Source organism: Chiroxiphia lanceolata, chromosome 2 (genome assembly GCF_009829145.1).
Source record: "Chiroxiphia lanceolata isolate bChiLan1 chromosome 2, bChiLan1.pri, whole genome shotgun sequence".
Classification (NCBI taxonomy): Eukaryota; Metazoa; Chordata; class Aves; order Passeriformes; family Pipridae; genus Chiroxiphia; species Chiroxiphia lanceolata.
The window spans coordinates 61,453,420-61,479,766 of record NC_045638.1 but is presented as its reverse complement, the minus strand read 5'-3'; positions in this window follow the sequence as shown (position 1 = coordinate 61,479,766).

Sequence of the window (26,347 nt, the reverse complement as noted above, 5' to 3'; positions counted from 1 at the left end):
TGAAACTGAAGTCTTAGGGTGGTCCAAATGAATCTGTTGGATATTTAGTCTGGAAGATGAAAACCAAAGCTAAAAATAGCAATATTCAAGGATCAGAAAGACCAGAAAATGTAGAAGCATTGCTCAAATCACTCTAAATGCAAAAAATGTAGCAAAGCTTTGAAGAAATTCTCTCATTTTGTGTACTTTAGTAGTTGACTAGGATGCCAATGTATGAAAAACACATAAACCTCACAAAATCCCTTTTGCAAAGAACTTGCTTTCAGAGAGACAGACAGAAGTAAGGCAGTAACAATGTGATACTGGGGAGTAAAAGACTGTACTTCTGACACTTCTCTGTCCTTAGCTCTCTCTGGACATGATGTTAAGGCAAATTTTAATGACAGAATTGAAAAAGAGAGAAATGAGGAAATGTGGGGAATCTCAAAGAGAGTAGGAGAAATCAGGAGGGTACTCAATTAAAAATCTGTTAGAGACTGGTTTCGACTGCCAATCGATAACAAGTGTCAACTACTCTTTACTGAATGTAAAGATCATTTGTGAGGTGGGGAAGGATCATGAAAGGACTTTGAAGGTGAAGCCAAGCAGCTTGTGTTTGAAGTGGCAGAAAAGCAGTAGCTAGTGAAGGAAGGTGCAGGGACAGGTGAAATGGTCGAAATGACACGCCAGGAAAATGATCTTTGCAGCAGCTGAGTAAGATTGCATTTGTCGAAGTCAGAGAAAAAAGGGTATTGCAGTAGCTGAGACATGAGATATTTTGGCTGTGCAGGAAGATAGCAAAAGCCTCATCTTAGATATGGTCTGTCAAAGGAATCTGTGAAAACTAGGCATTACAGGAATGTGAGGATTTAGAAAGGGGATTCAAAGGGGCTAATCATCATTCTAGATGTCACCATTACCTAAGGAAAAATTGTTCCATAACAAAAATGGGTTCCTTTTAATAACAAGTGACTACTCCTCACTATAAAGTCCCTTTGGAAAATACTGAGCTTTTTTGGGTTTTCCTTGTGTTTCTATTTCCTCTGCCACTAACTGTATCTCCTTCCTTCATCATCACTTTTAAAGCATAGTCAGATTCAAAGTATAAGTGACTCACAGTGCTGATGCATGACAAAATGCAGTTTTATAATGATAATCTTAAGCACTTTCTAGCAAACCCATAATTTAGGGCTGAGCAGTGATGCCATAGCTTTGCAGCTAGGAGTTCAGACACTGGTATCTCAGGTCAATAGAAAAGCAGATTCTATATGCTTCCTGTGTGCAGTAGCATCTGACGCTTAATACTTCAGGAGATGGTAAAACCTTTGGCTGCAGTTGATACTGAATTAATTGTGTGGTGGTGTCCAAACGGTGTAAGCAGAAAGATTTTTAAGCCCAGAGACGTGATCTGAAAATCACTGGGAACCAGCACTGCTGTTTATACTGAGCAGGAAATTACTTGGATAATAGATCTACTAATTTTACTCAGATCTTCAGAATTTTTAGAATATCACAAGAACAAAATCTATTATCTGACAGTACAGTAACTTGTAACTTGGGCAGGTGTTAGTGAGACAAAGTAAACCCCAATTAGTAACATGGATTTTACATAGGGTCTAGAAGGGTTTTAGTGACATCTTCAGGAGCCAGAGGTCTCCCTGGTAGGAAATTTATGTCTTTCTCTGCCATGAGTTGTGATCTTTTACCAGAATAGCACAGAAGCCCTATTTAGACTGAATTTCCATCCTCATTTGCCATATGCTTTGCCAGAGCAATTTCTAACTTTGTTCACTAGCATTTAGAAATATTTTTGGGTTTAATTTTTGCATTTTTAAATGAAACACAAAATATTAATACTTCATGTTCTTCTTCTTCCATAGCCCTTTGTGTTGTGCTGGTCATTGATAAAATGTATCAGAGAAAAAAAAGAGAATAGTGAGAGGAAGTGCTGAGGACTAGATTCTTTTTCAACTGGCAGAAATATTCAGGGAAATGTTTTAAAAAGGGCCCATTTTTCATCAGAATTTCTAATAATTTTGTTGACTAGCTTTACATAATATTTAATGTTAAGTTAGATAGTTCATCAACAGTTGGCAAACTGAAATTTTTAGGTCAAACTGCTTGGTAACTACATACTATATAGAGAGACTGATGCACAGCTAGAGGCAATAGCCCTGTTTTATGAATGATTTCCTTAAAAAAGCTCAGATATTTCATATTGATTGAATGAATACTACTGAGGATATGAGATGCAAAACTCAGCAAAGGAGTCTGAATTCAGATACGCTTTTGGGCAAAGGCCTTCTTCCACTGTTACTACTTTTAGCTGGAAATTTTAAGTATTGCAGTACTCCCCAGACCGCTCTTGTACATTGTGAGATTGTATGATCAAAATGAATCTCAAATCTTGTGACTCTCTGAAAGGGAGACCTATAGACTAAGTCAATAGTGTAGGCTTTTATATTCAGTGTAAAAGTCCCCTGACAAAATGTTTTATTTTGTTCTGGTGACAAAATGTTTTATTCTGTTCTGGGGCATCTGTATAAAAGATTTTGGTTTCTAATAGAGCAGCACATCTCTGCAATGATTAGATGACTAGCCTAAATCTTAAGCCTGAGTTAAGATCACTGCCACTTTATTCAACTAAAATCTGAAGTGTCGATCCAGATAAATTTCTGAGTTATCTCTCTAAATATCAGTGACAGCTAGAAGAACGAATAAAGTCAAGGCTTTATTTTCTGGACAATACACCTGTCCATGTTAAGGAAATAATTTATCTTAAGATAATTTTTATTGTGTAATGACAAGAAGGAGGAAATTCTAACTGTGTGTTCAGAAAGAGGCAGAAAAATATTAACAGCTTTTCTCTGGGTCAAATAGAAGAATTTATGCAAATACTTTGAATCCTAATCCACTCTTTGATTGTTGACTAATTTCCTCATTACAAGTGACCATGTCTGACTTTGTCTGAGGTAGGCTTGGGATTCTCCATTCCATCATTCCACAGAAGGATCTATTTTCCTCATGTATTTTTACTCTATTAGCATGTACAAAGGCAGCAGTACTATAAGTTTTAGTTGAGAATACAAGATTTTTTACCATCTTCCACTGCAGTTGTGTTCTAGAAAATGCCCCAAATTGCTAACACTGCAAAAAGATGAAAGTCAGCCATCCTGTTCATGCAGTCTAATATAAAAGAATCAGATGTGCTCTCTGTTGTATGAACTAACACTTGGGTAGAGAGAAGTTTCTATGTTTCTATGTGATATGACACAATTCAAGGAACATGTTTCTGGAATCCATCTTTTAGTTATTTACTTGGGTGTTTTAGGCAAAAGGAGTAGTTTGGGTTTGGGTTTGGTTTGTGGTGGGGATATTTTTTCTGGTTTGTATTTTTTTTTAAATCTTTCATGTCAGCACGATTTATATACTTTTGAAAAGGATATGGAGCTAGGATGAGAATTTATGTGAATTCCCTTCTTATATTCACAACTGCTTTGACTCTATCTTCAGTCCTATATTGATCTTTTGACATGTATCTCTCCTGATTTGCTTGACATCAATTCTAAGCAGTGAAATGATTGATCACAAAGTTGACCGAGGGTAGATAGAAAAGGTAGCCTTGAAAATCATTTCAAATATACAGTGTTTGGAGAATGTAATCCCTAATACTATCTTAACAAAACCAATACATACAACCCAGGTTTTATCTGACACTAATGTGTTTTTAAATCTTTGGACTTCATCAATATGATTGTCACTAAGGCAATACAAAAATGTATTTGGCACTCCCTCCTCATGTAGCTGGCAAGGAGTGGGCTGTACACAGATCCTTTGGCCTTAATTTTCCTCTGACTATTTCTGCAGATAAGTCAACCTTTGAGGCTATCTAAGAGTAGAACTGGCAGTTGCAGGGCCCAGATGCCACACTCAGTGTTCCAAGTCCTGAACAGCAGGATTTGTAGCTGGCCCTTGCCATGTGCTACTTTAGATTCACTGTCCATAACCTGGAGGGTTTATATGTAATTTGCCTGCTGCTGCCATGACCATTGGTATCCTTGTTCAGTGTTCCCTGGCTAAGATCAAGCCTGCAGTCTACAGCCTGTGCATGTCCAGCTTTGTACTCTACATTCACCATTCCTGTCTCCCAGTAAACGTGCACAGGCCAGAAGAGTAATTCTCATGCCAAACATGCATACAAATAGTGACTAGAAAGTTTCAGAGGAAATATAGAGTAAATTCTGTGAAGTCTTTCCATAAAGCAACACGTTTTAAATGTCTAAGTGCAAGTCATTTCTTCTGAGACAAATCTTTGTGCTGGTACAGTAATTCAGGTTGAGAATCTATAAAAGTCCTTGAGATAAATATTTTTAAAAGAAAGTTGATATTCAACTGTCTGAACTACTACACAAAAAAAAAATTAAAAATACAGCATTTACTTTATAACCAAAAAAGTTATTCATTTTGAAATAGGCAAGCTGGAGGAATAGCCAAAAGTTTCTCTAATTTAATCTTACAAGCACTTCAAAATACAGAACACCTCTTTGAGTTAACTAGGTTTCTAATAATTTCTCCACATGTGGATCAGTTACTAATAGCCACAGTCTATACAAAAATTACTGCAGAAATATATCTTGCTTTTATGGAGATTGCACCATTGAGTTATCTGAGAGAGTATGGACAAGGAGGTCATATGTTTTATCATTAGCATGTTCAGTGCAGTCCTATTCAGCACAACAGAAGTCCTTTTTCTTTTTCCTTTTTTTTTTCCCCTGTCTCTTAATCAGGGTCTTCTATTGGAATTCTCAATTATGTTTGTAATAAGAAGTAGACATTTGAGCAAAAGACAAAGAAGCAGGCCCTAGGTTTGTGAACTGGAATTTTCTGTAGAGGAAAAAGGTAGCATAGAAAAAGAAGTGTTATCAAGTGAAAATGCAAGAACTGAGTTATAAGTTGAATAAAGCCCTATGGTATGTAGCAGTGAAAGCTGATGGTGTATGGAGATTATGCTGAAATAAAGAGGCATAGGCAGATGTCATATCTAAGGACCCAGTAAAAATATTTTAAGCAGCCCAGATGCTGGTCTCTTCAACTTGTAATTATTTGGAGTTTTTAGCAAACACAAAGGAGAAATATTCACTGAAAAAGGAGCCAAGAAATCTGAAGGCCTTCTAAAAACAATTTAAAAATATTCTGCATGCCATAAAGATCAACAAAATATGAAAAAGTCATTTGGAAAAGAAGGTAGAAAAGCATTGGAAAGAAATTATAGTGAAGAATACAAATATACCTCTTATAGTTAGTTATTCTCTTTGGTTAGTCATTTTTACGCTACCTTTCTGAAGAGATTTAAATGACTAGCTTGCCTAGCTTGACTAGCAGTGTCATGGCAGTACAGATAGACGTACAAACATGTGCATCTGATAAGTATAATGTATATTATGCAGTAGTTATAAATATTCAGTCACTAAGTGTGGGAAACATACAGCTGAATAACCATGTTATGCGACAGGTGAGCAACTGGCTCACAGGTTGGGCACAAAGAGTTTTTGTGAATGGAGTAACATCAGGCTGGTATCCAGTCACTAGTGGGGTTCCCAAGGGCTCCATCCTCAGCCCAGTTCTCTTTAACATCTTAATTAACAACCTGGATGCAGGACTCAAAGGAATACTAAGTAATATTGCTTATCACACTGAATTGGGAGGAGCTGTTGACTCCCTCAGGGGCAGAGAGGCCCTGCAGAGAGACCCTGACAAATTAAAGAGGTGGGAAATCACCAACCATATGAAGTTTAATAAGAGAAAGTGCACCTGGGATGGGGCAACCTGGGATGTATGTACAGACTGGGGAATGAGATGCTGGTAAGCAGTGCCATGGAAAGGGACTTAGGGGCCCTGGTCGATGGCAAGCTGAATATGAGTCAGCGGTGCCCTGGCAGCCAGGAGGGCCAGTGGTGTCCTGGGGAGTCATCAGGCAAAGCATCGTCAACCAGTTGAGGGAGGGGATTATCCCGCTCTGCTCTGCACTGGTGTGGCCTCACCTTGAATATTGTGTGCAGTTTTGGGCACCGCAGTATAAAAAACTACATTAAACTATTAGAGAGCATCCAAAGGAGGAACACAAGGATGGTAAAGAGTCTGGAGTGGAAGCCGTATGAGGAGCTGCTGACGTCATTTGTTTTGTTCAGCCTGGAGAAGAGGAGACTAAGGGGAGACCTCGTTGAAGTCTACAACTTCCTTGTTAGAGGAAGTGGAGGGGCAGGTACAGAACTCTTCACTCTTGTGACCAGTGACAGGATTCAAGGAAACAGAATGAAGCTGAGCAAGGAGAGGTTTAGGTTGGATATCAGGAAAAGGTTTTTCACCCAGAGCATGGTTAAGTACTGGAGCAGGCTCCCCGGGGAAGTGGTTACAACACCAAACCTGTCTGAGTTCAAGAGGCATTTGGACAATACTCTCAGGCACGTGGTGGAATTCTTGGGGTGTCCTATGTAGGGCCAAGAGCTGGACTTGATGATCCTGATGGGATCCTTCCAACTCAGCATATTCTATGATTTTACGATTGTGTGGTCTCTGTTTCCTTGGCAGAAACTTCAAAATCCAGAGATGCCTGGCTCCACAAATAAATGTTTCAAAAGTTCATGCTTTCTCTCATGTTTGTAAATTGGTATCTGATACATTTTCCATATTATACTAGAGGCAAGTAAACTCAGTAATACGAACAACATAGGACCAAAATTTTTTCACTGAGACAATGCTTTCCATGCTGATCCCTAGTATCGTGAATGAAAAAATCCATTCAAGAAAATGGTTCAGATAATAAATGGCTGTTTAATAAGAATTTTGACCAAAAGCCACTACTTAGCAACATTGCAATGGAGGGAGGGAGAGGACAAGGTGAGCACGTTGGTAAGTAAACTCAGGATTTATGAAGACACTGTCACCGCCCCATTATGAGCCCATGTCTCATCTGTGGAAACAAGCTGGACAAACACGTCAGAAGCCTGGAAGACAAAACTGAAGAGGGCCATCAGAAGCTAAGAGAGGAACTTAAGGAAGGAACCTTCCATACCTTGCCAGGACAAACAAGAGTCTCTGCTATCAGAAGCAGGCATCTCCAAGCTAAGGAGAGAAGATACACTCCATGATGGGATCTATGGTTTTACCTTCATGAGCATGGAGAAGAAATGAGAAGGCATATTTACATGTATTAGATTAGCTGTCCTTGCTTTATATGATGATGTTAAAGAAATCACATTCTTATATATCTGTAAATTTCTTCTGCACTTCACAAAGCTAATTTGACATTATGTAATATATTTTATTAGTAGCTATTTCTTTTGCCGTAATCCTCACTTGTTTATCAAGACTCTAAAAGCAGATAGGGTTTAAGCATAGAATTGAATGGTCATTTTAATTTTATATGGTCTGCAATCAGATAATCTGTATCATGTATAGAGATAGAGAGAGAGATTGAAGGAATACAGGGTCTGTGTTTGGCAGCATGGAATTTCAGTTCTGCAGCTGGTATTTTGTAAGCATCAGTAAAAAAAAGGAGATTTAAATGAGGAATTTAGAAGAACAGGAAAGAAGCTTATCTGATTGGTTTTGCCTTTTTCTTTCCTCTTTCATTTCAGTTTACACGAGGCACGATATCATTAAGATCTGCAAAAGGGAGTTTCAGAACCATTACACATAATGTATGTATATGGCAAAGTTGAAAAATTAATACTTGTGAACAGTAATAATACACAGACTGGTAATGCTCATCTTGCCCATGCACATCCAACAGCTGTACTGCAAAGCAGGACTAATTAATTCAGAATCATCCAATGTATCTTCAAGTGCTATAACTACCATGAACATTCTGCATTCTTGCTGGTGATGCTGTTGAAGGCAATGGTGAGGGCTGATTATGGCTATCTGATATATATCTGTCCAGAAATAATTTGGTTGTGTAATGGTTAGAATATAAAATTATTTTTTTGTCAGATGAGTTGTTTGGTGAGTCAGCACTGTCTGAAAAATACAAATGTTCTAACACAAATGCAGGAGTATTTTCCAAGTCCTGTCTCTTTATTCTCATGTGCCTATTTTTAAGTATCTCTGTAATTTCGAGGCTTCAGGTTATTTTGTTGTTCATTTTTTTTGAGACATGTTTTCTGTCTGCAAGTTACAGAGAGAATACTGAAGAGTACGTTCTTTGTCGTTCCTCATGACTCATCATGAATGTGGATGTGGATCAGAAAAATGCAATCTGAAATCATGGGTCTCGTTACTGTACAACAGGAATGTTATACTTTTAAAACCTAAGAATTGCAAAATTTTACAGAACTATGCCAAGCTCAGATATATGAAACTGCATATAATATAAAGGGAATTTTCAGAATTACTTCAAATATCTGTAGTCTATGCTTGTTTCACAGAATTTTATTAGATTATGATATATTACTCTATTTCATTACTCTGATAAGACAAGAATCCATAGCTAAGAGCATAATTAAGATGACTATTTGTTTGTTTCCTTTAAGGTCAAGCCATATATGTGGCCTGTATTTAGATAAATATATGCTGGTATGTCTATATATTTATGTATGTCTGTGTGCATGCACACGTATATATATTTATATCTTCGGGTTTACTCCTCTGATTTATGAGGGGACAGATATTCCCTACCAGCTTTGGCCTCCTTTTTTTTGGTACATAGTATGCATACTAGAAAACAAGTGTTCCCCAGTAAAAACAAACCAAAAGAAACAAAAAGCTGGTGGAGTCAGTACAGCATCACAAAATACAACTTATTGCATATAGGGAAACTTCAAACTTGTTGCAACTTAACAGATCCCCTGGTCTGACTCCTATAAGCTAGGAAGAGATACAAATCCAAGAGTATGTATGAGATCAGATGGTGTTCTCTCAGACTGAAAGGAATGCAAAACGTTACCTTGAATTGCAAAAAGTAGGTCATCAAGTTTTTTTATTTTATTATTGAGTTGTCAGCTTGTAATTTCTGGTGAGATTTCTGTTGTTTTCTTGTTAAAAGCCTCTTCTTTCCATCTTAGAGGTCAGTCTTCGAATGCAACTAATATAATGAAAATTCCAATTCTCATTTACAGCAAGAGTAAACTGCCAAGGCACATGTAAGAGAAGAAATACTGAAAATGTTATCCTTGTGCATTACCCTAGTTACCTACATGTTTGAGCACCAGTCATAGAATCACAGAATGATTTAGAGTTGGAAGGTAGCTCCAAAGAGCATCTGCAGAAGCATCAGACTTCTGCTGAAAATAGGACCATCTTCAAAGTCAGATCAGTTTGGTAAAGAACACCATGATTTAGGTGTACTAGCAGAGTTCCTAAGAATTTGTGAATGTGAACCCAGGACTAAACCTATCTCAAGAGGAAGTCTAGTGAAATGTTTTTTAATTTTATAGCGTCCTGAAGGGCAGGCCCTTTGGAGATCTGAGAAGTTTTCCTCAGCGACTAGCTCATGCTTTCATGAGAATGCTTTCAACATATTCATTTCAAAGAGAAGAACAACAGGCAATAATCTTGTCGCTGATTAAATAAGGTATGGGAGAAACACAGCAGTTTTCCTAATGATTATTAACAAGAATATAATTTGTTGTAAGATTTTGAGCAGCAATGATCCAACTTCTATTTAAATAAATAAAAAAATATATGAACCATTGTTATGTAAACAAGAGGGGAAAAATACAGTGGAGCAAACAATGTGTATTTTACAGCAATAAAGTCATGCTGTAAAGTTACATGCTTACGAGGGAGTTTAACTGAGGAGAAAAGATGCCAAAAACTGTAAACAAAACGAATAGTGATGTAGAACATTGCATGCTGCCATTCTTCTTCCAATACAAACCTGAACCACAGGATATTTCAGTTCTACTGCAAGAAAAAAATCTTTCAAAAGTCTTGAATGAAAACAGCAATAACAAAAGGCAAAACGAACAAACAAAAAACCCCTGAAGAACCTGGGTCCCAAACTAATTAGGGTTTTTTAAATGAAATATTTCAAAATGTAAAGGAAAAGAAAAAGAAATTCAAATGAGGATTGAACAAAGTAGTTGGTTAGATGTAACTGATGGAGGTGCTCTGTGGACATGAAATGGAGACAGAGCTATACTGAAAAGCATCATCTAAGAATGCCAAACTGTATGAATTAGAAGAGAAACGGGATAAAACAGTGCCATGCTGGAGCCCATCCACAGTTGCTTTAAGAGAGCCTTTCACTAATGCTGTCAGCTACCACTCAGATCCTGAAGTGAGAAAGATTATTTTGTACCAAAGCATTAGAAACCAATGGAGTCAAGCATAATTCAGGTCTATTATTTTGTGCACTTAAAACATATGTAAGACATTGTTGCCAGCTGATTCATAAGTGCCATCTTAATACTTGTCAAAGGACTTTACAAGTTAAAATAATTGTTTAATTTGTAAGTCACCACTCATACGTTACTTGAAGATTACCTAAAGTGCCAGATCATACAACAAGTGCAAGAAAGAGGAGTGAAAGGGACGCCAAGTCCTTACTGCTGATGTTTCTGAGAAAAGAATCTTGCTCCATTTCTCTTATTAAAGGTGGCAGAAACTACCAGAAGTCCATGTTGATTATTTTGCATGGGCTCTGACTAAGAGCACGATTGCTCAGTGAAAACAGAGGAATTATCAAGTGGATTTAATTTTGGAATAGATGTTAATGTTTACATTTCTATACAGATAAATATTGCAGCCACTATATCATACATAATCAGATTGTGTGACAGGGATAAAATTAACTAATTAATTGTTTAAATCATAAAACTACTTAAGGATAATAGTTGTAAACAAAATGTTTTAATCCTGTAGAAAGAAAGAAAGATGTAATTTAAATTTTTCTATAAGGAAATCATAGGAAAGGTTTCGCTGAAAGGGGACAGATCACCTAGTGCTAACCCCACTGCCATGGAGAGATGTCACCCACTAGATCATGGTAGTGGGTTGACCCTGTCTGGATGCCAGATACCCACTAAAGCCACTCTCTCACTCTCCCTCTGCAACTGGACAGAGAAGAGGAAAAAAAAACCAGCTAAGGATTCATGAGTTGAGATAACAGCTGAGAGAGAGGTCAGTGACTGACTATCTTCATGGGCAAAACAGACTCAAAGTGGGGATATTAAATTTATTACTAACAGGATAAGAGCCAAAGAGTGAGAAATAAAACAATCTTAAAAACACCTCCCCCCATCCCTCCTTCCTTCCATGTTCTCCCTCCTCTCCTCTAATGGTGCAGGGGTACAGGGAATGGGGGTTATGGTCAGTTGTTGTTTCTGCTGCTGCTTAGGGAGAGGAGTCCTTCACCTGCTCCTGTGGGGTCCTTCCCACGGGAGACAGTCCTTGATGGACCACTCCAGTGTAAGTCCATCCCTCGGGCAACAGTTCTTCATGAAACTGCTGTCCACTGGGTCACTTCTCCATGGGGTGCAGTCCTTCATGGATGAGCTGTACCAGTGTGGGTCCCTCCCAGGGGCCACAAGTCCTACCTGGGAAAAGCCTGCTCCAGTGTGGACTTCCCTCTCCACAGGCTGCAGGTCTCCAGCAGGACCCTAATCTATCTCGGGCCTCCCACGGGCTCACAGCTTCCTTGAAATATCCACCTGCTCCAGCATGGGCTCCTCCATGGGCTGCAGGTGGGTCTCTGCACCTTGATGGTCCCCCATGGGCTGCAGGGGCACAGCTGCTCCACCATGGTCTGCACCACGGGCTGCAGGGGCCACAGCTCCGGCACCTGGAGCACCTCCTGCCCCTCCTTCTGCACTGGCCTGGGTGTCTACATTGTTATTTTCATGTTCTCACTCCACTCTTACCTGGCCAGAATTCTTTCTGCGTCACAGCCTGTTCTTAAATATGTTATCACAGAGGCTTGTCCTCGGCCAGAGGCAGGAAGCCCATCCTAGAGCCGGCTGGCATTGGCTCCACAGGACAAGGGAAGCTTCTGGCAGCTTCTAATAGAAGCCACCCCTGTAGCCCCCCTTCCCTGCTGCCAAAACCCAGCCACAGAAACCCACTACCAATCATGCCGCTCAGAGTCCCATCCAATCTGACCTTGAATCCTTCTAGGGATGGGGTTTTCTCAACATTTACAACTGATGCTTCTGCCACATAGTAATTACATGTTTCTTTTAAGCATTGAGTGTACAGGTGAATTGGCATTGATCATAATAGGGCTTACCATATTTTTTTGTAAGAACAAACAAAACCAGAACAAAAATAGAGAAATTTATGAAATCATTTAAATTTTTGTCCAAATTTAAAAAGAGAGTGATAAGTCTGTTAAACTTATAAATATCTCCATACAGTGAATCAGAGAGGTATCTATCCAGTTGTATACTTGAAGTTTTACAAGTGTCTTGATATCAAACTCTAATCATTATGTCCTCTTGGAGTTGTCTTTTAATAGGTAGTATCATTGAATTCAACAGTACTTCATGTTTAACTGGTAGAGTTGTGCTAAATAGACATAGCAGACGAATCAAATCTTACTTTGAGTAACTTACTTTTCCCAGCTTCAGTGTAGCTACCACTAATATTCTTAGTACTATTCTCATGATATTTCAATTTTTTTAGTTTTTTAAAAGTCCACCTCCTGGAGTAACATAAAATTTCAGCTTTAAGATAATAAGAAAAGTAATTTCTAATTTTTGTATTTGAGAAGACATTGAAAACCCAAAAAAAAGTCCTGCAGGTCTTCAGGACAATTGATTTCCAAAATTATTCTTTAAACACTTTTTGATAACAAACATATCTGAAGATATTCTTGCATCTGATTCATGATTTTAAGAGTATTTTTTTCATAATATATTATTTCAATCATAAATTGCCAGCTGCTGATACTAGCAACTAGCAGGCTGAAAATCGGAATATCTATGACATTAAAAATTTCAGGGTCTCATATAAAGAGCCAGATACTTTTGAGACTGTATATGAAAGCCAATATCTTCAAAAAGATATTTTTGAAAAGTTTCAAGCAGCAGTTTGAAGTTTTTTTCAGAACACAACAAAAGACACTTTGATCTCTAGACGATGCTTCTATCAGTAGTAGCTACAAAAAAATGATTAGACAAATAGCATATCTCATTATTGTGACATAGCAGTAGCAGAAGTATTTTACATGTCTGTTTTAACCAAAGACAAATTGTAAAAAGAGAATGTAAAAGGTAATTTTTGAAACTTTCAGCGAAATTTTTATGGAATTTTAAAATAGTTACTTATTCTCAGGCAGAATTTTCTCCAATGGTTTCACAGAATTTCTCTGTGAAGACAGATTTTTCTTCCACTGGACAACTATCTCGTGAAAAGCGTCTTTACTATATCTCACAACCAATGTATACCCTGTAGGAGAATACCATAGAAAATTCTTAAATGTAGCTGAGATTCACTCTGAAGATCAATATTTAAGAGCCAAGACAGACTAAATCTCGATATTATCTCTTTTTATAGATGAAAAAATCCAACCTAAATTGTTCTCATACTGCCTCAAGAATTATATGCATTTCTTCTATTAGCAACAGATTTAGGGATATAACTCTCTACATGCTGAGATGAAGCTTTGCCACTGAAGTCTAATTTGATTTATCTATCAGCCAATTAGTGTATTATTAAAAATTCACAGCAGGGTCAATCTCTTGTTGATTTACATAATTGAGTTATCTGCTTTCTAAGTTAGGGTGCTTGGTAATTGCTAAAGTCTGTAGGCCAAATTCCACCTTCCCTTTTCTATGCAACTTTACAGCAAGAAGCTGTCTCAGACTTCGGCAGAAATACTCACATAATAGTATTCCTTGTGAACATCATTGTTCAACAAGAGCAGCGTACTAGAATGATTCTAGGAAGACCTGAATTTCCTTAAAGGCACTAAATGAAGAGTGTAAACATAAAGGAGGAAGAGATTTGCCTTTCTCCGAGTAGGTTCAAAATAGTACATAATGGTATGCAATAATGTCAGTTTGTAGTATTAAATCCTGGCTACTGTTCAGGACACTTGATATGAAAGTTAATTTTAAATTCTTGGCCAGAAATAAGACTTTCACAAGGGTAAAGGCATAAAGGCATGATGGAGAAATGTCATAAAATGTGAATCATGCAGAGTTTAATACAAGTACTTAAAGACATGCAGAACTAATGGAGAAATATTTTTTGTTTTGAAACTTCTGGAGCCTCTATGTAACCTTGAAATACTATTTTTGTTCCTTCCCGTGTCAACTGAAACTACAATGGAAACTTCTATAAAGTGCATCACAACCTTAAGTGATCAGAGTCTTCATTGATCCAGTATTTTCTAGATATTAAAATACCAGTTCCAGTAAAGTCATGGTTATGTAAGTTCAAGTGTTTTCAGTGGAAACAAAGTATGGTAAACTCTAAACACTCCAGAAAACTGCTATCCACAGTTACTATATCAGGTTTTCGCTCGTCAACCTCACCTGCTAAAGATGAACAAAATATATTCATGTCAAGCAGTTGCAGGTCTGTTGGGAAAATATCGTACAAAGAGGTATAAATTCATCACAAACTTATGTAATGTGAAGACTTCTGAATTATTATTTTACTAAAAGCAGACTTTTGCAAACCTTGCTGTTCAGAAGGTTCACTAATCACAAGATGAACTATAAATACCAGTTGAAAGGAGTGATAAATTGAAAATAAGCATGTTTCTTTGCCTTTTGTGCTACTTGCAAATGAAATACTTGAGGAAATATTTTTTTCCAGAAGAATCTCTTTCAAAGACAGAGATATTCAGGAAACTATTAGTTTCTGCAATGAAACATATCAAAGACCTGCCTTCGATTAATAGTTGGACTCAATGATCTTAGAGGTCTTTTCCAACATAAACAATTCTATGATTCCAAAATTCTTTAAAAGGGTTCCTTTGTTATGCATTTCACACTTCAAATAGACGTGCCATCAGAAAAAAACAACACTTAAACAGAATTTGACTATTTGAACCAGTCATGGATATTGCTAAAAAAAAAAAAAGTTACTTCCTAAATACTATCTTAAATACTACCTGTAAAATTTGTTTCATCCTTCCTATTCATTGTTTATTTTCTGTAATGTGCTACTAAATTAGTAACTTGCCATGACCCTCCTTATGCTGCTGCTTCTGTTAGTTCTTTAATGATGTTCTTTATTTTGAACTTAAAAGGCTAAGGTGACTCTCTGCAGAAAAATCAAGGAAATTCTATTCATTTAAAAAGGACAGAGGAGAAAATAGTCAAATTGCACTCTAAATTTAGGAGGTGGTGAGTAGTAGTAACAAAACCAGGATAGCTGTTCAGATCTTCCTTTCAAATATGTTGGGTTTTATCTCTTTTTGAGTTCCAATCATTAAGACCCACCATATGAGACAGGGAAAGAAGAAATTGTTTTATGAAAGGTCTGGGGCATCCCTTAGAGGTGTGCCTATACGTCTATGTATTTCAGCTGTTAAACAGTAAATGATTGACACTTTGCATAAATACTTTGAAATCCAAGACTTAGACCTGTCATTTGTTACAAATGCTACTTATAATAAGTGAAATCCACAGCTAGCTCATATACCATCCAGACAAAGCAATTTTTTTACCATACAAATTCTAACTGTGGTGAATTTTAATATTTAATATTTCAATAGAAAATCAGAAAATCAAAAGAAACTGATCATTCTTTCTGCTTTGCTGAGAAGAATAGGACTATGAGTATTTTACTCAAAAATTAAGAAAAGTAAAATTGTCAGCAACTATAAGCAAAATGCACCTATTTTAAAGTGTCACTTGCAACTGAACTAAGAAAACTTGAATAGTATAAAGGAAAGTCATGAATACTAACCTTTCCTTTATGAATATAAACAATGGATACACAAGCATACATAGAAACTGATGTAAGGCTTTGAAATCAGTATTTTTTTTCTGTTAGCAAAAAAAGATGTTGTTTTCTTTCTCAGTAGTTTAGAGATTCATCTAAAGGATACTGCATATATTAGCAGGTTGGTTATTTTCCTTGTTTTTCCTTATTTTCCAGAAATACATTATGTGGTTTATAGCTAGAGTTATGCTATCATCCCTTCAGTGTATGAATCCAGGGCACATTCTTATTTAGAACATCAGATGTTAACTTATTTAAAAGCAGGGAACTGTCCTTGCTTGATTATTTGGTAGAGCTCAAAACTATTTAATTGAATTCTATCAGTTACAGAATTATGCATCTATTTTTGTATTTGTAATTCATTTGTGTGTTTTCCAGATAGTCCGGAAGGAATATTAATTTTCACAAGAAATTTGTGGTCAAAGACTAAGCAAATATGTAAAAAGTGAAGAAATTCATCTCCTACACATCAGTTTACTCTGAGCAGCACAGCTGAGAATATAATGTCCTCAGTAAGATAAAAATTCCTTCTAGACAAGTATCCTGTCCTCAGTAATGGGTAACTTGAAAGCTTAGGCGAAAGCACAAAGCAGGGCAAACTACAGGGCAAGTATCCAGCATCTCTCAGTGATCTATAATGTCAGTAATGCTGTGAGACAGAGACACCATCATGCTCAGGTAGCACTAATAGTATCATCTGATGGATGAGGCACAAGAGAGACAATAGTGCAATTGAGTCCTAGATTTGGCTTTGCATCCAGTATTTTTTGGCTTAAGTCTTTTGAAAGTGTACTCTGATTTTAAACACTCACTTCAAAGGCTGCCAAGAACAGAAGCACTCCACATCAGGCAACAATAAAAATGTTCACTTCTTTGCAGTTTTCTCATTTGAGGAAAGGAGGATAACAGTCTTAAATTCTGTGGGTTTTTTTCTGGAAAGCAGAAAGACATGATTGAACTTTGTGAAAATATGACATTTAAATACAGCTAAAGAGCTATCAATATAATAAAATGGCTACAGTTCATTACCATTCGAGTTAATTAAGTTAATTTAATTCAAATCACAGTGCCCTCTCTAACTCATCCTCTGCAAAGCATGTCCTGCAGTGTTAGGACAAGGAGTTGTAATTTTAAACAAAAAGACAGTAGATTCAGACTAGATACGTGGAAGAAATATTTACAATGAGGGTGGGGAAACACTTGACCAGGTTGCCCAGAGATGTCCTACATGCCCCATCCCTGGAAACTTTCAAGGTCAAGTTGGACAGGACTCTGAGCAACCTAATCAAGTTGAAGGTGTCTCTACTTCCTGCTTGAAAGTCCCTGTTTTACTACTTGTAAAGATTCCTTCTAACCCAAACCATTATATGAGTCTATGAAATGTTGCCTGTACTGATGAGAAATGCTTGGATGTGAAACTATGGGACTCTGTGTAGTGACTTAAAATGATCATCACAACTATGACCTAAACTCCCTGAAGGCTAAAGATTTCTGCAATAACTGAAATATACTATGGGTCAGGCCCTACTTGGATGTTCATGAAGTGTATTCTAGCTTCTGTAGCATATGAAGAGAGTTTTTACATACATGACTGTTTATAATAAGCTTCTACAGCATGTCCACCAACATATGAATTTGCTTAAAATTTTAGTAGTAAATATATGTTAAAATAATGTTACAGTATTTCTTTTAGTTGCCTATATGGAAAGTTTTAAAATATACTAAACTTTTTGACTCAAAAAGTTCTTCATATCAGAATAACATTCACAGGAGCTCTCCAATCTTAAAACTTCAGTATGTATCTCCAAGTCAATCATCAGATTGCAATTAGTCTCTATTGTGTCCATGGTTGATGCTAATTTATGCTGCTTTAGAGAATAAAAAACTGTGTCACCAACGTTTAATTGGAAGGGAAGATATTAAAGGATAGGGAGATATTAAAGAATTACAGTGTCGTTAACAGAAGAGATATATAGGAGTAATAAAGACCATCTGCCATGTCAGCAAGCACACTCCAGAGACAGTATTTCACCGTACCTTAAGAATTCTACTGACAACCACACAGACACTGGGTCTGGAAAAGGCATGACAAGGGATCACAGCAAGGGCCCAACATTGCTGCCTCCACACCTTTGTAGTCTGGACCACCCATGGTGATGGGTGTCACAACCCATCGGTAAGGAACGTAAATTCTCATCAGGCTGAACAAAGACACCAGACCACGCGTCAGAGAACTCTTATGTTTTATTGTATAGTCGCCTTAACTGCAGCAACCAGCCCACTATTTAGACTCAAAAAGGTGTTGGGTAACGAGCCCTTAATTTTTCCAGTACACTTCAATAAGCTCTGAACTCCCACAACAAATTTCTCAAAGGTGCAAATTTCTCAAAGCCACAACACACTAATTTTCAAAGGTACTGACTAACAAGCCACAACACACTTCCATAAGCTCCCCACTCCCAAAACAAACTTCAGTAGAGAATATGGGGTAGAATATGACAGCCACACTCAGACCAAATGAAGCAATGGAGGAGACAATAAAGGCAGAAAAAGAGAGGAAGGAACAAAGAATACCACTAATCCTTAGATCCCATGTTGGTCCTGCTGTATGGATGGTCAGGAGCTTGGAAAGTGAGACAAAGAAAGAGAAAGATAAAGAGAAGAAAAAACAACGAGTGTCATGGATCCACTTGCTTTTATAGTTTAACTGGTACACGCCTCTTATGTAAACTAGATTTTTCATGTCACTTCATTCCCACTTATACAGCCAGCCCTTTGAGTCCTACAGGAAGTAAGTCAAGGAGGTGTGGCGACTGAGGCACAAGTCCCAAGGCGAAGCAGGAAGCTGGCTCAGCACAGTGTGACCACACTTCCACAGGACCCACTCTTCAATTACATCTTTCTGGTTGCAACAGTCAATGTTTAAAACAAAATGTGCTTATATGCCTAGTCCTCCACAATAGGCACCTCAGCCACAGCACTAAGGTTGCTTAAGGGTTATTGTTCGGGTTGGGTTTCAGAGACCTCCAGGGACACTGGGACTGGAAAATGCATGCCAAGGGGATCACAGCAGAGTCCCAACATTGCTGCCCCTACATCTTTCTAATCTGGGTTACCTGTGGTGATTGGGACCTAAGCCTCAGCACCAAGATGCCATTAGGATTACAGTTAGAGTTCAGAGAGCCACAGAGCCTAGACCTCCAGGAGCACTGAGTCTGGAAGAGGGGGATCAAGAAGGGCCACAACACTGCTGCCTCCACACCTTTCTAATTTTGGCCATCCATGGTGATGGATACCTCAGCTGCAGCACTAAGGTTGCTTAAAGATTAAGAGAGTCACAGAGCCTACAGCTCCAGGAATACTGGGACTTGAAAAGGCATGCCAAGGAGACCATGGCAGGGCCCCAACATTGCTACCGCTACATCTTTCTAATCTGGGCAACCCATGGGAACCTCAGATGCAGCAACAAGATTAGGGTTAAGGTTAGAGTTGAGAAAGTAAAAGAGCCTAGAGCTCCAGGGACACTAGGGCTGAAAACACACGTCAAGGGGATCATAGCAGGACTTCAACATTGCTGCCTCCATACTTTTCAAATCTGGACCACCCATGGTGATGAGGGATTCAACCACAGCACCAAGTTTGCTTAAAGGTTAGGGTTAGGGTTCAGAGAGCCACAGAACTTACAGTTTCAGGGACACTGGGGCTCAAAAAGGAATGCCGAGAGGATTATGGCAAAGCCCTAACATTGCTCCTCCTACATCTTTCTAATCTTGGCCACCCATAATGATGGGAACCTCAGTTGTAGTGCCAAGCTGCCATTACATTTAGGTTTAGGGTTAGTATTCAGAGAGCAACTGAACCTACAGCTCCTGAGGCATCAGGTCTCAAAAAGGCATTGCAAGGCTCTCATGGCAGAGTGTCAGTATTTTTGATTCCACACTTTTTTACTCTGGGCCAGCAGAGCAGCGCCAAGCTGCCATTGGGGTTACGGGTAGGGCTAAGGTCCAGAGAACCACAGAGCCTATAGTTCCAGGGACACTCTGGCTGGAAAAGGCAAGCCATAGGGATCGTGGTAGGGCCCCAACATTGCTGCCTCCACACCTTTTTACTTTGGGCCACCCACAGTGATGGGATCCTCTGACACAGTGACGAGTTTCACTTTATGGTTGGGTTAGGGTTCAGAGAGCCACAGAACCTAAAGCTGCAAGGATAAGGGGCCAGAAAAGCTATGCCAGGGGTATCACATCAGAGTGCTACCTTTGCTGCCTCCACACTTTTATAATTTGGGTCACCCATAGTTATGGGGCCTCATCCTCATTGACAAGCTGCCATTGTGACTGGGGTTAGGGTTCAGAGAACCTACAGTTCCAGGGACACTGGGGCTGGAAAAGTCATGCCATGGTGATCATGGCAGGGTTCTGGCATTGCTACCTTCACACTTTTCTAATCCCAGTCATCTATGGTGATGGGATTAGGAAACCATGAGGAGTGGCTGAGGTCACTTGACTTGTTTAGCATAGACAGAGATGATACACCGTTGCTGTCTGCAGTTTCCTCACAAGGGGAAGTGCAGCGGTAGGAACTGATCTCTTCTCTCTGGTGACCAGAGGGAATGGCCTGAAACTGTGTAAGGGGAGATTTAGGAAAGGGTTCTTCACCCACAGGGTTGTTGGGCACTGGGAAGGTCTCCCCAAGGAAGCGGTCATGGTACCAACATGCAATATTTCAAGAAGTGTTTGGACAGTACTTTCACATACATCATCATTCTTAGAGCAATTCTTCACAGCACCAGGAGCTGGACTTTCATGATCCTTGTACACCCCTTCTAATTGAGAATATTTTTTGATTCTATGATTCTAAATAAAACCCACTGTATTTTTGATGGATATTAGGTGGGTACATTTTGTCCTTCTCAGCTATTAGAATCATGGAACCATAGAATTAACCAGCTTGGAAAAGACCTCCGAGATCATCAAGTCCAACCCTTGATTCAACACGGCTGTGGTTACTAAACCATGGCACTAAGTTCCACATCCTGTCTCATCTTAAAAACCTCCACAGACAGCGAATCCACCACCTCCCTGGGCAGCCCATTCCAATGTCTGATTACTCTCTCAGTAAAAATTTTTTTCTTAATATTCAACCTAAACCTCCCCTGGCACATCTGAAGACCATGCCCTCTTGTCCTACTGCTGGTTGCCTGGGAGAAGAGACTGATGCCCACCTGACTCCAACCTCCTTTCAGGGAGTTGTAGAGAGTGATGAGGTCTCCCCTGAGTCTCCTCTTCTCCAGGCTGAACAACCCCAGCTCCCTCAGCCTCTCCTCATAGGACTTGTGCTCCAGTCCCTTCACCAGCCTTGTTGCTCTTCTCTGGACCTGCTCTAGCACTTCAATATCCCACCTGAACTGAAGGGCCCAGAACTCGAGGTGTGGCCTCACCAGCACTCAGAATAGGGGAAGAATCACTTCCCTGGTCCTGCTGGTCACACCATTCCTGATCCAGGCCAGGATGCCACTGGCCTTGTTGGCCACCTGGGCACACTGCTGGCTCATGTTCAGCTTCCTGTCAATCCAAACTCCCAGGTCCCTTTCTGCCTGGCTGCTCTCCAGCCACTCTGTGCCCAGCCTGTAGGGCTGCAGGGGGTTGTTGTGGCCAAAGTGGAGGACTCGGCATTTGGCCTTGTTGAACCTCATCCCGTTGGAATCAGACCATCTCTCCAGCTTCTCCAGGTCCCTCTGCAGAGCCCTCCTACCCTCCAGCAGATCAACACTCCCCCCCAGCTTGGTGTCATCTGAAAATTTGCTAATGGTACACTCAATTCCCCTATCTAGGTCATCAGTAAAGATATTAAATAGAACTGGGTCCAACACTGATCCCTGGGGGACACCACTAGTGACTGGCTGCCAACTGGATGCAGCACCGTTCACCACCACTCTCCAGGCCCAGCCCTCCAGCCAGTTCCTAACCCAGCACAGAGTGCCCCTGTCCAAGCCATGGGCTGCCTGCTTTTCCAGGAGTATGCTGTGGGAGATGGTGTCAAAGGCTTTGCTGAAGTCCAGATAGACCACATCCACAGCCTTTCCCTCATCCACCAGGCAGGTCACCTGATCATAAAAGGAGATCAGGTTGGTCAGACAGGACCTGCCCTTCCTAAACCCATGTTGGCTGGGTCTGATCCCTTGTCCATCCTGTAGGTGTTGTGATTGCATTTAGGATGATCTGCTCCATAACCTTGCCAGGCACTGAGGTCAGGCTGAAGGGCCTGTAGTTTCCCGGTCCTCCTTTCCATCCTTTTTGTGGATGGGCACGACATTCACTAACTTCCAACCATCTGGGACCTCCCCAGTAAGCCAGGACTGTTGGTAAATTAGTATCAGAAAATGTGAATTGGAAGTCTTTAGCACGTAATTTGGTTCTGATTTAGACTACTCTTTTAAAAATCATTTTCCTAGTAGTAAAATATTTTTATAGAACATAAGTGGTATCTTATACTCAGTTCAATCTCAGGTATATATTTTGATAGGTTGTTAATTAAACAGTTAAGAATTTAATTTTTTTAATATAAAAACAGGATTTTCTTTCTGTATAAGTATCCTGGATTTTCTGTATTCCTTGTCTTATAGAAAAAACTCCAAGTCTGTTGATTTCTGTAAGCTACAGCAATGTTATTTCTAATCTTACATATTTACGGCTGAGGCTCCTCTTTTATAGCAGCATCAATTCCTCACAGAGAAAATCCCAATAGCTAGTTAGATTTGTAAGCTAACCAGATTTGTAAACTAACCAATGTATTTATGTAAATGGAGAGAGCCAACTGTCTGCAGTCTGACAAATCTGTGGCATGTTCCCATATTACAATAAAAAACATATCTATTGGGTAGTGAATTGTAATGCTTTCTGAGGTTTTCAGCAAAAAAGAAACGGAAGGGAAGGGAGGGGAGGGGAGGGGAGGGGAGGGGAGGGGAGGGGAGGGGAGGGGAGGGGAGGGGAGGGGAGGGGAGGGGAGGGGAGGGGAGGGAAGGTTGAAGGCAAAAGCACAGAGGCAGAGGCAAAGATGAAGATGGAGAAGAAGACAGAGAAGAAGAGAAGTCATGCACATAGTCTCACTCTTCTGTCTTGTGAGACCAACAGGCCAAGCACCTATTTTGGATTAAAACCCTATATTTCATTTCCTGAATAGCCATTCAATCTCTTCAATCCCATTGCCTTTTTCCCCTTATGCTTATATATGAATTTCTGTGTAAATGAACATGACTTAAACATGTCTTACTGTCCTAGTTAGAACAGCTGGGACCAGTTCATCACTGGATGGGTGTAACCCAAAACTGTATATTCTATAACCTTCCATGCCATTTCCCAGAAACTGTTATCAATAGATCATTTACACCATCTACCCAGAGCAGTCTGACTCCTCAGGCTATAAACTAGGTGTTACGAGGCCTGTGAGATAGGAGGATGCTCCCTGTCCTTACACCCATTGGGGAACTCTCCGCCCTGAGGGAAGTACTGGATATTCCTGCCTGAACTGGAGGATATATATAGTCTTGGAGTCTTGGGACTTTTTTAACCACTCGTGGGATCCAGAGGAAGACTGCAGACCACCACTCTCAACCAGACTGCAACCATCACTGTCGACTGGACTGCAACCACCACTTTTCAACCAGACTGCAACCACCACTCTCAACCAGACTGCAACAACACTCTCAACCAGACTGCAACCACCACTTTTCAACCAGACTGCAACCACCACTCTCAACCAGACTGCAACCACCACTCTTGACCAGACTGCAACAGCACTCTCACCAACAGGTTTTTCCCTCTCCTTTTCCTTTGGACTCAAGGGGCCCAACGAACACTACTCTATTCATGCCCCAAGGTGCTGGGTTATACATTTGGATTTTGTGGGTTAAAACCAATTGTTTGTCTGTATAATCGTATTTATTATATTATTTCATTAAATTGTTATTCTGACTTACAATCTCTCCTTTGAGTTGAATTCATTTCCCCTGCCAGTTTACCTTTAAACCAGCACACTTACTCATACTATGAAAAAAACCTAAAAAAATTATTTAAGTTAAATTATATTTTTTTTCATAATTGAAGCAATTTTTTTACTTTTTGGTATTTAATCCTGAACACTGAAAACATATTGTATTACTTGCCCATTTTCAGATCTCACACTCTAGCAGCTTTACAAAGGCAGGTTTGAGGTTTCTGTCAAGCTAAGGTAAAATATGGCCAACTGTATTCGTTATTCAAGAGAACCCTAAATTTAACACAAAACCTGTTGATGTTTTTACTTCTGTAACTGGAAGATTGTTGATGACTGGTAAAATTACAATTCTCTCGCCTCTGTGTTATTGTATTACCATTCTGTTACTGTGATGGTTTGGGTTTTTTCCCTGGAATGACTGCATTGACGAATGGCGCATCACATATGTGGTAAAACTCATGTCTTAGTCCTGTTGGATGTGCACATTAAGTCTGATACGTGATGCAATAAATCTATAATTTTTTAATTTGCCATAATTGCTATGCTTGGTTTAAGCAGGCTTTTCATAGCTTCCTATTTTCTGATTTAGGTCTAAGATTTCCTGAGTTTTCTGTTTTCCCAAAGACGGTGAGGAATGGGGAAGCTTAATTTGCTAATGTAGAGCAAAACACTCTGGGGTGACTCTATTGTCTTAACAGATCTTTTTGGCCAGATGATTGATTAATTTTTTGTCAATGGCATAGAATGCTCCATGCATGTGCTATATGTATGAGTGACTGCTTTGTTCTAGTGCTTCTGAAGCCATTTGAAGGACAAAGTAAGTATTCAAAAATTAAAAAAACATAAGGCTAGATATTGGGTTATATCAGGACTGAGTTTGCACCAAAATACCCTAAAAACTAGTTCATACCAAACAGTGACACAGTGCTTTCATGTAGGAAGAATCTCAGGAAATATACAGTTGTCATGATGTCTCTTTCGTTAACCCCAGTCTCTAGAAATAAAGAAGGTCTGAAATTGTCCACAAGCACAAATACCATATGTGGTACCACTGAAGCCACGCACAGCCAAAATCTGTTCTCAGTTGTCTAAATATGTGCAGAGAGCTTGGATTCTGCAGTTGGGTATATTTGAAAGAAAACAACTACTGTATAAATGCCTAAATTCTAAATGAGCAATTTATCTAGTCTTGCGAAATAAATTTGATTTTCTTTCAATTAATGACATTTGCTTAACTGAAAAGTATCCCAATACAGTAAGTGTTGTGCTATCTTCCATAAAAGTAAAATAAATGTGTTTTCCTTGAGATGCTGAAGTGATAAAAAGGCAGCACATTTTCCAGTCAAATAATTTAAGTCTTTTAGGTCTTTTCTTGTCTCCCATGAGTTTTCTGTAACATTATCAGAAGAAAGAACAGAGGGAAAAATAACACAGAGGAAAAGAAAAAAAGAATCATTGCTTACCAGTTCAACAATTCTAAAGCAATGGAAGAAAAAAGCATTAGATAAATTTTCTTCTTGCTTACAGTTGTAAAAATCCCTGGGGAAAGGATTTTAATATCATCGCTAGAAGAGAAAAAACACCCTGAGCCAGCAGGTTGGTATTACAATACTTTTTAGGTTTCTCCTAGGGATGCTAAGGAAGAGAAAATTAATATATATGTAGTGGTGGTCACTTTGATCTAATGTAAGTTCCAGTCCAAGTTAACTAGCTAAGTCCCCTCAGATACTTTCATCCTGGAAACTTCCTGAATACAGGTGTGCAAGATTGAAATATAGAATAATACTTGACACAAAAAATGTTGCCAGATCAGGACCTTTAGGAAGCCCTTGCATTTCCAGCAGCTGAGCCTCTCCTATGACTCTAGGTGTTAAAGGAGAAAGGAAACAGCATGAACCTTTTTTTTCTTCTGAAGAGTGTAACATGCTTTCTGGTATGTGCTGTGTGTTCCTTTTGTAAAAAGTAAAGCAAACTTTACATGGTACATATACTTAAAAATTATAACATCTATTGCCTTAGTAAAAGCAAAAATACTAAGTTTATTGTCAGAGAAAATTTATGGTAGACAAAGGGTATTAGAGCAGAACATCAAATTACTTAATCCTCAAAGAATGTTTCTTTTCCTTGACTATAAAACGACAACCATATTAAAGAAACATATTCTGGTTCATAGTAATTTTCAAAAGTGGGGGCCAGAGGCTAGGCATGTCTGGGAATTTAACTCCTCAAGTTTAAATATTCAGCATGTCAGATGTCAAGGAGAACAATAATCCAGCAGTAACAGCATTAACATTTGGAAATTTGCAGGTCTGGAGTACACACAGATTAAATCAAAAGCTGGTTTCTCAAATATATGGGATGAGAAAGAGAAACAGCAGTCTGCAAGCAAGAAAGAAAACCTGTGAAGTTTAGCAATCAGGTTGAATTTTAGAGATATAGGAAGAATTAAATACACTGAAAGGCTTTATGGGATCTT